The 12,652-nt window shown below is 40.0% G+C and overlaps 1 long non-coding RNA gene across 1 annotated transcript; it reads left to right on the top strand.

The window, feature by feature from the left end:
• The first annotated feature begins 2,694 nt into the window (after positions 1-2,694).
• LOC128608239 (uncharacterized) lies at positions 2,695-12,493 on the top strand. Its single transcript, XR_008386024.1, has 3 exons — positions 2,695-3,213; positions 9,410-10,325; positions 11,171-12,493. It is a non-coding gene; the product is annotated as an uncharacterized LOC128608239 (long non-coding RNA).
• Positions 12,494-12,652: the final 159 nt, after the last annotated feature.

Here is a 12,652-nt window from a genome sequence, read left to right as displayed (position 1 = left end):
GATTTATGTTCCCAACAATCCATCAATGTGTTTTTGGCTGGATGGGTTTCAGTGTGTCCTTTTAAAGAGTTCCAAAATGACAGCGTCAGTTAAGTCTGCGAATTTCCATTGGTGTCTCTCCCATTTTGATTACCTCTATTTGTTCCACTTCTAATCCTATTTTACAACAAATGGGGAAGTGGTCATTATATATAGTACTGTGCTGCAACACTTCCCATCTACATTTCTTTGCCAAGTCTTCTGATACCAGAGTTAAATCTGTTGCAGAATAGTGACCACAGCCTACATCAATCCCTGTTGCTTTACCATCACTCAGGCACACTAACTTGCTCCACTCCAGCATATCTTCTATAATATTCGCATTATGATCATTTTTTGCACTACCCCATATTGTGCTGTGGGCATTAAAGTCTCCACACCACAGGTATCTGACTACATGTTCCTTGAATTGTCTCAAGTGTTTCTCTTCTCAACCTGTTACATGGATTGTAATACTTATTTTTAATTATTCTTATATTTTGTGTTCCAGTCCAGACTTCTATTACAACTGATTCGTGCAATTTATTCACTGCTATTACCCTAAACCCTATTCCTACACATAATACTCCTGAGCAGTGATCCTGATCTCTTCTGCTCTCCGGACCTGCCTGATCCATCCTGATGCTCTACTTCTGGTTGGAGTTCTCATCAGTTGGAAGTCACATGCTGCTGCTGAGGATGTCCCACATGGTGCAGACTAAAGATCACTGAGATTACTGAGGATGGTTCCACTTAAACACCATAAAGATGGCTTTGGACCTCAGTTCATATGAACAGTTATGCTATGATAGCTTTAGCACTACAACCACTCGAGTCTCCATCAGTGAACAGTGGAGAAGTTCAACAAAACAGACTTCCTGTAGAAACTGTAATGAATTTCCTGCTTACACAACTGCACTATTTGATCATGCAGAATTAGCACATTATTGGAAGGGGTGTATTTATTTATAGTCGTACTATACGGTGTCACCCAGATGAGGACGGGTTCAGTTCTGAGTCTGGTTCCTCTCAAGGTTTCTTCCTCATATCGTCTCAGGGAGTTTTCCCTCACCACCGTCGCCTCTGGCGGCTCATTAGAGATAAATTCATACATTTAACATCTATATCCTGAATTTATATATTTCTGTAAAGCTGCTCTGGGACAATGTCCACTGTTAAACACTCTACACAAATAAAACTAAATTTAATTGATTTTAATCTGCCTTCCTTCCTGCCTTTGTTCCATTCTGAGTCCAGTTCCAGCCTTGCAGGGTCGGGATCAGGCACAGGCCTATTGTGTTTAACATGACGATTTACTGGAATCAGGGGAATTGCCAAACAGAGCAGAATTCCAAGGCTTTAGGACAGAAATTGGCTGATATAGAGCCCCAGGCTGGGCAGAGGAAGCCCCTGATTGGCCAGAACTTGGTCTTTTAATATAAATTACTACTGTATATTAAGTAAATAAGTTAAAATCAGCTACCACCCAATACTGAGCTTTAGATATCCGACTGTATTCAACATTAGAATTATGTAGTGACAGAAAACCTTTCACTGAAAATTTTTCATCTTCTTCGGCCTGCACTGGCCCTGCTAGCTCAATAACTTTTAATACTTATAACATTTATTACCCAATCTGACTTATACTTTAGAGAAATAACTTTAACAAAATGCTTGGAGTCTGGATACAGTTAAGGCAGGTTTATTCAGCAAGTTACCAAACAAACCAGAAATACTGGACCAGGGATACGTGCTTGACCCGAGGGTGGCAAGTATCAAAGTACAATCATTTACAGTTGTCTTATATACAATTAAAGCATCCATGTACCTTTAGGGAGTGCCCTCTTATCTCAGCTTGCACCTTTTCCCTGTATTGGCTCAAGTTTTTTCTAGTATAACTTTTGCCTGCATCTGCTCTCGGCCATCATTAGACAACATGTTTTCTTTATTATTTATTACTTTTGGGAGGCTTCTTCCTTATCTCCTTCCAGCCTAAAGACCCCCCCCCCTTTTCCCCCTGCATCTCTGCCTATCTCGCTGAGCCATGGGTAAGTACAAACTGTTCCTTATCTATCCTCCTTGTTGCTCTCTGCCCAGCCCTATGTATGTTTTATGTGTATTTAAGTATTTTTATATCCCTAATTTCTAGACCTACGATCTAATCCCATCAACCCTGGTCCTTCTGAACGAAACCCTGGATCATCCTTTAAGAGGAAGACGGAAACAGTTCCTACACAGACCCAATTCACCGGGCCCCTTCTCAAACGGCGTAAAGAGGATTCTGGCACTCAAACATGTTTAACCATACTGCCTCTCAGGAAACAGAGAACAGAGGCATCCACACAGACACGCATCACTGTTCCCCCCCAAAGAGAGGAATTAACACATCCACTCAAACATCTGTTTCGGTGCCATTCATAAAGAAAAGATATTCAGATGCGGCTGTCCAAACGTACTACAGAATGTCATGTGGCACACAAACTCCCCCGATTTCTACTGCTTCCCAAGCCACTCAAATCCCCTGGGCCGTGCACAGAAAGACCATGCATCCCCCAAGATCTTATGTAAAACCCATGATTGTTAAAAAAAATCATTCTTTTATGCGTTTTGCTGGCTCAAATTTAGCCTATTACCCAAAAACACTTAAAATTCAACATAGAAGCCAATACTCACATCTACCTCTGAGCCCAGTTGGAGAAAAAAAGACACCAGCCATGAGTGAAAAGAAGCAAGGGTCCAGCTTTATTGTTCCGTTCCACCACACGAGATCCACACCGATGAGAATTCTCAGAAGTGATCTGATACCCTGAGCTTAAGCTCCAGTATTTATACTGTATTTACACAGTAAATAACCCATATTTTTCAAGAAGACTATGATATCACTAACAATAGGGTTAAAAAAGAGCTCATCTACCTTACTCTTATGTTCAAAAAAAAGGCTATTCCACTTACCAATAGCTCAAAAAACAGGGCTTTTCAACTTACACATAGAATCAAAACCAAGGGATTTCGAATAACCCATAGAATCAAAAGTGGAGAGACAAAACAATCTAGAGTGACCTTGGTCTTACTATTATCTCGCGGGGGGGGGGGGGGCAGCTTGACTCAGCTGCCCTTATAAATGGCTCCTCATGGTTTTCTCTTAAAATTACGGCCTTCCTTACGAGAAAAGAATCTTCGCCATCTGACTTACGAGTAAGTTACATTTTTCTGTATTTCTAGTTTATAATTTATTTTCATATTTGCTCTATATCTCTATTTTATATATAGTTATACTGCTTGAAAAACGGTTTACTGTACTTCCTACTTCATAATATCATTATATTACCCTTCTACTGTCCTACATATCCTACTATTCTGTTTTTTATAAAGAGTATATATACCTAACATCTCTGCAGGATTTATAGACAAGGCACTGAATGAAACGAGCAATATAGACAAAAAAGAAACACTCTGTGTCGACTACTTTTTATCTCCCATAGAACTATCCACAGCCCAAAGGCTGCTGAAAGAGCAAGCTGACTACAGTTGAGCTATTGAGATGATAAGGCTGTATGTGTGAATGACAAACCAAACCATGTATTCTATAATCTGGGCTAAGACCTCCTTTTAGGCCTACAGAAAACTATTCCTTTTTTATCTCTCTGCTCACACATCATAAAAGAGAAACCCTTTATTATAACTTAATTTATGGAATATAAATGAAAGGTCCAAATGGACCTCCACATTTTGAGCGTCTGACTCACTCATTTCTCAACAATGGCTTCTGGGGCCTGAAAATGCACACTTTTTTCCCACCTTCAGTCTTCCTTTTCCCCTGGATCACACAATCTGGGAATATGTTGTTATATATTACAGGTCTAGAAGTTCTTATCTACACAATACGCAGTCTGGAAGATGTCTAAAATATTTACAATGTTCTTGACTGCTCCCCAATTTTTAAAACATTCATACAGTAGTTACTGATACCAAAGTAATTATAATACAAACAGTCCCACCCGACTCACACAAAGTCTGTACCAGATTCAAAACATTCAATGAAAAAGCAGAAATATCGCACAACGTTTTGTGTTACCCATCTCACTCTGAAGAGCACACACATAGTTTTTTTTTTTTTTTTTTTTTTTTTTCCTTTCACACAGAAGCAGGCCTGCACAGAAAAGAACACACACTCACTCACACTTATCTCCAAAACTAATTTTTGGAGTTTATCATACACGCATGCAAGCTCTCACACCAATATTATATTCACACACTGTTAGACCTATTTATATTATCACACACACATTTGTTAATACACATTCATACACCGGGCACGCTTCTCTTGACGGGTCCTTTCCCTGAGTTGCGTGACCCGGACCTGGGCCCAGGATTTATACCCCTCTCTATCCAGACTTGGACTCAATCCAGCGGTATTAGGGGTCCCCAACAAAGCAGCCGCCACCTCAAGTGGCCGGTATCTGGGGTTTGAGGCCTCATATCCACCTGCTTCCTATCCAGCCCTGGACTTTTTTAACCAGCGGTATTGCAGGACTTTCACTCACACAACACATATACAATTTCATTAAACAACCTTATACACCTTATACATAACCCTTTTACAATCACATATCGGTTCACACTTCTCTTACCTTTTCTCACTCACTCAAGGTTCTTTTGGAGACCAACTTAGTCTTTCTTCCCACCCCGGGGCTTCCCAATCGTAACAACAGACCACTAAGACAGAGCTTTGAAATAACAGGCGTCTGCAATGCCTTTTCCTACACGGCCTATCTGTTGCCTTAGAGAGTGAAGTCCCATGGGAGAGATTACAGACATATAGATCTTAGCCCAGTCCCTTCATGGTCGCCAAATGCTGGCTCAAATTTAGCCTATTACCCAAAAACACTTAAAATTCAACATAGAAGCCAATACTCACATCTACCTCTGAGCCCAGTTGGAGATAGAAAAAAAGACACCAGCCGTGAGTGAAAAGAAGCAAGGGTCCAGCTTTATTGTTCCGTTCCACCACATGAGATCCACACCGATGAGAATTCTCAGAAGTGATCTGATACCCTGAGCTTAAGCTCCAGTATTTATACTGTATTTACACAGTAAATAACCCATATTTTTCAAGAAGACTATGATATTACTAACAATAGGGTTAAAAAAGTCCATCGTGCCAGTCCATCGCAGGGCTAAGAAAACATATCATTTTAGTTAACTTTTTCCTTATGACTATAATCAAACACATTATTGAAAACAATTAACTATAATTAATCACATTACTGAGTATACAGTATCTCACAAAAGTGAGTACACCCCTCACATTTTTGTAAATATTTGATGATATCTTTTCATGTGACAACACTGAAGAAATGACACTTTGCTACAATGTAAAGTAGTGAGTGTACAGCTTGTGTAACAGTGTAAATTTACTGTCCCCTCAAAATAACTCAACACACAGACATTAATGTCTAAACCGCTGGCAACAAAAGTGAGTACAAAAGTGACAAAAGTGAATTTGGCAAGGTGTTTAAGATGTTCTCTCACTTTAGGAAATACCACGTATAAGTGGCCCAGATCTGGACCACTCATGTCCACTCATCCTTAGCAGATACCCACTTCATCAGTCAGGATGTCTACCCCTTCGTTTTCTGTGTCCATTTTCAGCTGATTTATTTAGAGTGAGAGACAGAGGTATACAGAACATAGACATACAATCCGTAATACTTATAATAATAATTTCTTTTTTACTTTTTATTCATATGCACATATTATTATTTATTTTTTTTTACTGTACATGTACTTATTTATTTCTATTATTAGTCCTTTTTCTACTATTTGTACTATTTACCAAACACTACGTACAATTTTCCTCCGTGATTTGTAGGTTTTACTTATCACATGGGTACACTTTCCTAGCGTTTCGGTTTTCCTTGCGATTTTACTGTTACATCAACTGTTAATCTAATTGTTACTACTGCTGTAGCTATTATTAATAGAGTTGCTAAGGTTACGAGTACCTTATTCATTGCTGAACTTTATCTTTGGTTCTATGTTAATTTGCTTTTTATACTCCCTGTTTATTTGCTCTCAGCATTGCTTCTATCCCCAGCCCCCCTTAGCATTGTTCTTGCTCTGGTCCTAGTGGATGGCCCTCCTCTCATCTCTTCCTGTTCAGCAGTTAATTCACCTCTTGACCTGGGTCGCTCCTTGAGCGGTTTCTTTACCAACTCCTGTGCTGCGGTCCTTTCTGTTGGACCTCTTACCACTGTAGGTCCTTCTTCTGTCTGGAGGTCCTCTTCCAGCTCTGTTAGTTTCTTCTGAAGTGTCTGGGTCTCGTGCTCATGTGCAGTGATTGAGATGATACCATCCATTTTTACCTGTTACCTTTACTGCTGTGGGGGTGGCCAATATTACCTGATATGGCCCTGCTCTTCTCACCTCGTTCCACTTCCTTTTGAAGGCCTTTATGTACACCCAATCTCCTGGTCCTACCTACTGGAGATCGTTGTTAGGTTCGATAGTCTTTGCTTCTGTGCCCCCTTTGACCTGTTGGGACAAAGCTCTGTGTATTTGGGTTAAATGGGTTACATATCTTGCAAGTTCTCCTTCCAGTTGTTCAAGTGAAGGCCCCTTGTAGGGTCCTCTCAGGTATGGCACTGGCATCGGTCGACCTGTCAGCATCTCATGTGGGTTTAGGTGTGTGATGCGGTTAGTTTGCATATGCATGCTCATTAAGGCCAATGGCAATGCTTGTACTCAAGTCAATTTAGTATCTGCACAGATTTTAGCCAATTTTGCTTTCAGTGTCCCGTTAGCTCTTTCCACCATTCCCTGTGACTGCGGGTGGTACACACATCCAAACCTATGCTTTATCCGTCATGCCTGCGACACTTTCTGTGCTACTTTATTCACAAAATGTGCACCGTTGTCTGAACTATGTTCATCTGGAATTCCAAACTGAGGTATGACTTCTCTACACAGAAACTTTACTACTTAATCTGCATCAGCATGTACTGCAGGGTGCACTTCCACCCATCTACTGAACCTATCCACTACCACCAAGATGTACCTTCTTCTTTCCCTTCTTTCTGTCATATCCACAAAATCAATTATCAGGTGTCTAAATGGTCCGTCTGGCTGCGGAATGTGTCCTATCGGAGCGGTCAAACTTATGTTGTGCACATATTTCACAACTTGCCAACGTGTGATCAATCATAGGGTTCAAAAATGGAATCCACCAGTTTCTTTTGAGCCTTTTTACCACTTCCCCCCTTGCACAGTGGTCTAAACCATGCACAGTCCTAATTAAAATGGGAAGTAAGGACAGCGGAGCCACAAAATGCCCCCCTGGCCCACACCAGAGTCCGGATTTACTATGCTTCCCTGCTCCCATTTCTTCCCAACGCATGATTTCATGGAGTGAGGCAGCATTTTGCGTTTCTGTGCTAACCGCCTAGGATGCTTCATGGCAGAAACTATTAGTTTAGCATGTTAAATGGGCGTACAATCATTTTTTCTAACACCTCTTTTCTTCCAAACTGCTCCAAACAGGTGAAACACTTCATGGGCATGAGCAGAGTCAATATACATATTAATAATTCTACCCTTAACCAATTAGCACTTAATAGTGATAGCTTTTAATTCAGCCAACTAGACAGAGCAGAGGTGCTCATAATGTTTTTGTGAAATTTCAAATACAAAATTTTCCAGATGGAAAATCTGAAAAGTTCAAACGTAGGCTTGAAGAAATATGAATTTCGACTAGGCAATCGTGTGTGCTCTCAGTGGCTAGCTCAAAAAAACTAATTTAGGCAGTGGAGCCCTACAATAGGTGTGTTAGGCACATTAGTAGGTTTGAGAGTTAAATTTTACATGGCACAACAAATAACCTCATGACCTGGTTTATGTTAAGCTGTCATGTGTTACATGTGTCTGTAAGTCAAAATGACAGTGACCTGCTGTGCTACAGCCGCTACAGCAGCTACAGCCATGGCACGAACACACTAAAAAGGTTTGTGAAACCAACTCTAATTAATTTTTTTTTATTATTATTATTTTCTTTTAAATAAATAAGCTAAAGGCCTGGAAGCACCCCCCCCCCACTCCTGAGCCAAGACCCCCACTGCAGCCTCAACCTCTTCCTTTGGTGTCTGCTCCGGATTTCAGCGCTTCTAGCAGATTGTCCATCACGCCAGTCTCATCTTTCTCTGCGTTGACCTCCAGCTACCTCTTCCTCCTCTGCTGTCGTTTCTGCTGTACAGCATTCTCTTCGGCAGCCTTTGCTCTCTTTTGAATATTTGTTGCATAAGTGAAAGTCTTTGTTGTAGGTAGACAGCCACAGTACAGATTCAGGGCATAAGGTAGCTTTCAGAAGGTAGCTTTCATGCCATAAATCCATTCAATCTCAGGTTTTTCTTAGGACTCCCAGCTCTCAGGATTTTTATCAGGAACAGCTTAGAGTTTGTTGTGTGGTACGGGGCAGAGAATGACCCCAATGATCTCCTTTTGGCCTTGGAAGCGTGAGAAATTCGAGAGAAATTTGAATTTTATAGTCACTGCAAGGAAGAGCAACAGTAAAGCTAGAGCCGACAAACTATCGTTAGCTAACGTTATCATTAGCTCCTAATTAAGTGTCTGGCAAACTAACGTTAGCTAGCGTTTGTTTCTTCTACTTTCATACGGTTTCTGATTACTGGTCTATAAGTGAACTAAATGGAAATCTCGTTGAGTTTGCAAAGTTTGCGCATGTCAAGTATGTGACGTTACATCAGTTATGTTAACAGTCTTTTGAAGAAGAGAGCAGCTAAAATTAGCTAGCTAATTTTAATCCTGATATGAGAACTGGGCACATCAAACTTAAATTCAGATTATCAGACATGTGTGGGTAGGTAATTTGAAGTTAGGAAAGTAAATTTGAAGGACTCATTCACAAAGAGGTTTTTCATGCATTCTAAAGGCACTTTCACATAGGAAGCCACACCGCTAGCATTCAGTTCATTTTCAACGGGAAGCGGGCAGGTCGGTGGCGGTTACGGCAGGTCGGCAGTCCCGAGAGAGTTGGCGTTAGTGCACAAAGAGCACAACTGCCCGCCTCCGATATGAACAATGTTAAACTATAGAGGTGCAGGAATTACAGTCAAACCAACTGACACATGAATGCGATTGTCCTCAAATGATCAATTTTCGTCTCACTTTTCATAAGCAAGCAATAATCTACCTGACAGACAGAAAATGTGCTAAATTTGCTGACGTGTTTATTGTATGTTTTGACATGAATTCACATCGCGCAATGCACTTTTGTGTAACAATATCTTGTTTTAGAGAGGCATTAAGACTTTGGCTCCTGTTTGGACTGTGTTGGCCTGCCTTGATTAACAAATAGTTATTCTACATCCGTTTACAGGAAATGCTGTTGAAAGTGGAGAGAGGAGGAGTGCAGAAATATATTAAAGTTCCACAGACTGATGAAGTCTTTCAATTTGAGAAGTTCCTTCAGAGAAGGTTTGTAGTTTATTTATGGGAATATTTTTGCATTTAATGCTGTTATCACTGTAGTTGATCATGCAATATTACAGATTCTCTAAATAAAGAGTTTGCAAGTCCTATAGTTAGCATATGAATTACAAAAATGGTTCTGTCAGCAAACAAAAATCGTCTCCATGCCTATTTAATATTGTATTAACACAATGTACTGTACTTTTTATTCTCCTAGTAACAGATCAGTTTAGTCTGCAGCCAGACGGTTTCAGTCAGGGCCAGCTCTCAGTCACTGATGTGTCAGGAACAGAGGTGGATGGAGATGTCTTTGATGAACTTGTCAAGTCAGGTGTCTTGACCTTCAAGGTCCCTTTACCAGTAATGGGTAAGGATGTGAAGGCATGGGAAAAGGCAGGGGTTTGATGAGGTATCACAGGCAGTGTAAACTAAGAGGCATATAGTGTGTTGTCTAAAATGTCTTTTTGAGGGACCTCAAACCATTATCATTTGCTATACTATTGATCATTACGTTACGTACATCTTATTCGTATATGGAAAGTACTTAATGGAGATAATATACTTTATATTTTTTAATGTAACCAATCAGGTATTTGTTGAAATGCTTTTGTTACTGATAAATACATGTACATTTAAATTGATTTTGTTCTGTCTGTGATTTTGTAGATCTGGATGTTCAGCTGGTCTCAGATCAAGCGTCCTCCTCTGTACTGACTCCACTATCCCCAGCTTCGTCCCATTCATCAGATTCCACAATTGTCCTTGAGTCCACAAGAAAGAGGAGGAACCCAACAGGGTTAATGGACCAGAATGAAGCAATACAGGTAAGCTTTGAATAAATGCATTTAAAATCCTCAATTACGTAACTGTTTATTATTGATATTTATCTGTAGAAGTGTTTTGTAAATGTATTCTCAGCATACAGGAAAGGCATTAAAAATCCTCTTAAATTTCCATGAGCATGTCATAACAATGTAAGATGTTTTGGCACAAAGCCCCCTAAAGCCCCTTATTGATGACCTGAAAATCTTAGAAAGTGAAGGCATACAGTTTCCTTGTTTTGAACAACCGTTGTTTGGCTCAGTAATTCAAGTAACAGGAGATAATTTGGCTTTAAATGGCTTGCTGGGATTTGTGGACTCTTTCAGTGCAACTACTTTCTGTAGGCTTTGTTTAATTAGTAAGGAAGAAGTTCAATCTATATTTACTAAAGATCATTCTGGGTTAATTTTCCGTTCCAAAGAGCTTCATACTGAACATCGTAAGGCACTAAATGAAAATCCTGAACTGCAGTCAATATATGGTGTCAAAAAGTCATGTGTGCTCAATTCATTAGAGTATTTCTATTGTACTGATAACTATGCTGTTGACATCATGCATGATCTGCTAGAGACTGTGGTACAGTATGAACTTAAGCTGGTTTTTGAGTACCTTGTTAAACAGGATTATGTCTCTTTGAACACATTGTCAAATAGGATACAGAGATTTAATTCTGGTTACACAGACTGTAAAAACAAACCAAGTGGGTTATAAAATGGATGATACAAGCAAACACCTGGGTTTGAATGCCATACAGTCAAGGTCTCTTTTGCACAACACTCCACTGATATTTGGTGATGTCATTGAAAGGAATAACAATCACTGGAACTTTCTCCTGCTTTTGATACAGATTGTCCATATAGTGTTCTCCTACACCAGAGCTGATGGGATGATATGTTACTTAAAACATCTGACCTGTGATCACCATACTCTATTCAAAGAATTGTTTCCTGACAAGAGGTCGATTCCCAAGCACCACTTGATGATACAATATCCAAGATGCATAAAAAAAATTGGCCCTCTTATCCATATGTGGTGTATGCTCACACACACACACGCGCGCGCACACACACACACACACACACACACACACACACACAAAGACACACACACACACACACACAGCATTGCTTCCTGTAGGGAGTGGACGTGACTGCGGTCTAATTCTTGTTAAAACAGTTTCTTCATCGCACTTGAGCGGCTTTTATGGATCTGCTGTAATTACGCGAGTCACTGGGACTGAGAAACTACGAGCTAAAGAATAAAAGTCTGTTTAAAATCTTACATACTGTACAAGTACAGACGGAGAACTGCTCTGATGTAATAACTTACCTCAGCCAGTCATGAGTGAGGTCATATATTTAGACTTAGTTGGACTTAAGATGATGTTTACTCATTTTTTCCCGTTTTGGGAAGTGAGGCAGGCTCATCTTTACATTACTCTAATCCATATGAGCATCCACATGACCCCGGAGCTCTGGAGCGATTCCAAGAGAAATCTCAAGTTAAATGTTCTCGCACTTCTAGTCAAAGTTCTTAAAAAAAGTTTATTAACGAGCCAGGCTGTAAAAAAAATAATAATAAAAGCTGGCAAATTTTGCTAAACTGACTGAACGTATTTTTCCAAAACGTGGCTTTGTGGTTTGCACGTCTGCCTCGCAGCCCCGGGGTCGGGGGTTTGATTCCTGCAGGGGTTTCCTCTGGGTACTCCAGTTTCATTCCCCAGTCCAAAGACATTCTTTGTAGTAGATTGGCATTTCTGTAGTGTGTGAATGTGTGTGATGTAGCAGGACAAATGAGAAGAGAATTTAACCTCATCAGCCAAGAAAGAAATCCTTGCCCTGCTGTGTGATGTGTGAAGATGCTTTGCAGAGAGGAACGAGCCAAAGCTGAACCACAGCGCTGCAGAAAATGAATCACTTCTCCCCCGAGACACCTCCGAGCTGGAATTACCAACAACTTTACTACAAAATACTAATGTTGCTCATGTGTGTATTTTTCCTCCTATCCATTCTGTTGTCTTTGTGTACGTTTATGAATGCATTTTGTTTTGTTTATATTTATTAGTACGAAGTTAAAAGATACGTTGTGTATAAATGTGAAGTGGATATATGGACTGGAATTATATTAAATAACATAAACAAAAGTGTATGAATAATTATTTCCCCTCACTATATTCATAAACACTTTTTAGTGCATTGGTAATAAAATCTTGATGTTATAGCTTTTTACTGAAAAACTGACTGCAATGTTTCCAGAAATCTACACATAACAGTCCATAATACTGAAGTGTGGTGGTGGTAGCATCGTCTTTAGCATTGTCCATTTAGTT

This window comes from Ictalurus furcatus, chromosome 5 (assembly GCF_023375685.1).
Source record: "Ictalurus furcatus strain D&B chromosome 5, Billie_1.0, whole genome shotgun sequence".
Classification (NCBI taxonomy): domain Eukaryota; kingdom Metazoa; phylum Chordata; class Actinopteri; order Siluriformes; family Ictaluridae; genus Ictalurus; species Ictalurus furcatus.
The sequence above is the reverse complement of the archived record's forward strand: the minus strand, read 5'-3'. Positions and strand labels throughout refer to the sequence as shown.